Here is a 2,917-nt window from a genome sequence, read left to right on the forward strand (position 1 = left end):
GGATTTGAGGTCGTCGGGGGCGGGGAGATCCTTTCCAAACCCACTCCCGCCTTGGTAAAGGGGACCCCATCCTCCTCGGAGGAGGCACCACTCTCGGCCTTGGTGCAGGGGCCCTCATCCGCCCCAGTCGGAGCACCACTCCCCCGCCTGGATCCAATCTGCTTGACACGGGAGGGGAGAACTGCTCAAACACTTTTTGGATGTGAGAATTCAGGGGAAAAAGGTCAACCTCTCCGCCCGAACAGGGACTTGAACCCTGGACCCTCAGATTAAAAGTCTGATGCTCTACCAGCTGAGCTACCCGGGCTCCCGTACTGGGACTCCTCTGACCGCCTAGGAAAGGTCAGGGCAGTCGCCTGATGTTGACCGTTTTTTTTGTTGTTGTTGACAGCGTGTCGAAAGCAGCCGCTTGCACGCGGAACTCAGGTGCCCCGTGTGGGATAAAGGGGGTCCCCTTTTTAAGGCGAGGGGTGGCGCCCCGTCTGGGGCGGATGGGGTCCCCTTTACGAAGCTGTAGGAAAAGCACCTCTCCCGCTGGTTGTTACGTTGTGGTGTTTCCTCCAGAAGTGAAGAGGGACTCCTGAATTCCTTCTGATAAGATGCTTCATATTTCATGCTCTTCTACAATCTTTTTTCTTTCTGATATCTAAAGGCTGATGCATTTTTTCTGTGAATGATCTAAGATTGTCTTCTAACCAAATCATTCACTCATAAAATGGGTGTGTTAAGATTGGAAAGAGGTTTCTGACTTTCTGCCAGTACATATTCCCTCCATAACTTCCTGCAGGCAGAAACCCATATTTAAATTTTCCACAACCCTTGGAATCCCTTAATATTCCAGAAATTACTTTGCAATCCACTGGGGAGAGAAATTCTTGGGTTCACACACACACACACACACACACACACAAACACATTCAGAAAGTTGATAATATACTTTTTAAAACTATTCGAGTATGTATTTGCTTTAAAAACAAAATGTGTAACAGTAAAAAGATATGTATTTGAAAAGAGATTCAGATATATGTACTTTCTTTTTTTTTAAATTTTTTTTCAACGCTTATTTATTTTTGGGACAGAGAGAGACAGAGCATGAACGGGGGAGGGGCAGAGAGAGAGGGAGACACAGAATCGGAAACAGGCTCCAAGCTCCGAGCCATCAGCCCAGAGCCTGACGCGGGGCTCGAACTCACGGACCGCGAGATCATGACCTGGCTGAAGTCGGACGCTTAACCGACTGCACCTCCCAGGCGCCCCAGATATATGTACTTTCAACAAGGGAAGTTATCATAAACAAGGTGAAATTCACATCTGAAAGGACACTTAGACATACATTTGAAAAGATAGCAACTCACAGTATATATCTTGGGGCAGTTGAAATAAAGGAAGTTTCCAAAGGAATTTTTATAGGTTAAAGTAGACTTACGGGTCCTGGGTTGGGGGTGGGTGGCGGTCAGGATAATGTTAAGCTAAGGTTCCCTTTTGCCCCCAGCAAAGTTCCATCATCGAGGCAGCTGAACTCCTAGAGGGAGGTCACTCTGCCGGTTTCAAGGACTTGCCAATGGCTGTAGGCAGTAAGGGAATTTAATTTTTCATTTGCCTTAGTTTCCCCTATCACCATGGCCAGCACTTAAACCCCTTTCCTTAGTTCTTGGGCAGCCAGGAGTGTCCGAGGAATATCACACATGTCCCACCTGGGGTGGGGGGGCGGGGAACAGGTGCTGTAACCTGTACTTTGCCCTCAGCTTGCCCCACGCTCCCTCATCAAAGCCAGTGAGTTGTAATCTTCCATTATGGGTAAAGATGGTCCATTTAATAATTGAAGAGACAGAATTTGGGTAGTTACCTGGAGAAAAAATTGATTCCATATTCCACAGCATATAGCAGAATGAATTCCAAATAGTGTTTCCAGTTGTGATTCAAAAATCCAAAATTATTTAAAGAAAAATATTGACAAATTTTATTTCAAGAGGGCATCTGAAAGACTGGTCAGAGTATAGTAGTTTTTCTTCAGTATATTTACTCTTTTCCTGCTTTCCAAATTTTATACAATAAATATGTACTATTAGAATAATCATGGAGTCAAACAAAACAAAACCTTCTGTAGGACAGAGTGAAAACCCACAAGCAAAGTCAAAGAGAAATCTCAGACTGGGAAAATAGAATTGCCCTTCATATCACAAAAAGGATAGTTTCCACACGTCACTAAGTGTAGGCTTGATTAGGGTGTAAGAGAAAACATGCACAAAATCTCAGTGACTTCACAATAAAAGCTTATTTCTGGCACATTACATCCCCCCCCCCATCCGTGGGTGGCTGATGGCTCTCCTTGCCAGCATTCTCAATCTGGGATTGAGAATTAGAACGATAAAGCAGTGTAGGGGAGGAAAAATGTCGCGACCCGCGTGACAAACACCGAGGTCAGGGTCCTGAGGGTAGGGGAATGCAAGAAAAAAGGAGAGAAGAGAAAGTTTGGTAACAGGAGGGTCCCCTGGGCTGATGGCCCAAGTGACGGCTTTATTGTTGCTGTACACAATCTTTTATAACCAGACTCTTATGGGTTAGGTCATTCTAAGAATAAACAGGTTTCACATAATCGCTGCCAACCAAAACATTTAGTTCTGTATTTCTTGTGCATTTTCTAGACGGGTCACAAGACCTTGTTGATAAGATTGCTAGCAAAACACAATTCCCATGTTTGTTTCTATCTGACTCGGGGTAGAAAAAGGGAGGTAGCATTACTGCCAACACCTGCAGACCACAGGCTTCAGGAATTAACTCTCTCAGCCTTGACAAGGCTTTCGTATGCCCTTGAAAGTGGGGGAATGGGAGGGAGAACCACCGGGTTGGCTGAGTCAACAGGGAACCGTTGCTCGACCTGGTCTCAGCCTGGCACTGGGGCCCGGCCTTCCACATG

General features: G+C 45.8%; 1 non-coding gene across 1 annotated transcript; it reads right to left on the reverse strand.

Moving 5' to 3' along the window:
- Positions 1 to 234: 234 nt before the first annotated feature.
- TRNAK-UUU lies at positions 235 to 307 on the reverse strand. The gene has a single exon. It is a non-coding gene; the product is annotated as a tRNA-Lys (tRNA).
- Positions 308 to 2,917: the final 2,610 nt, after the last annotated feature.

Source organism: Felis catus, chromosome B2 (assembly GCF_018350175.1).
Source record: "Felis catus isolate Fca126 chromosome B2, F.catus_Fca126_mat1.0, whole genome shotgun sequence".
Taxonomy (NCBI): domain Eukaryota; kingdom Metazoa; phylum Chordata; class Mammalia; order Carnivora; family Felidae; genus Felis; species Felis catus.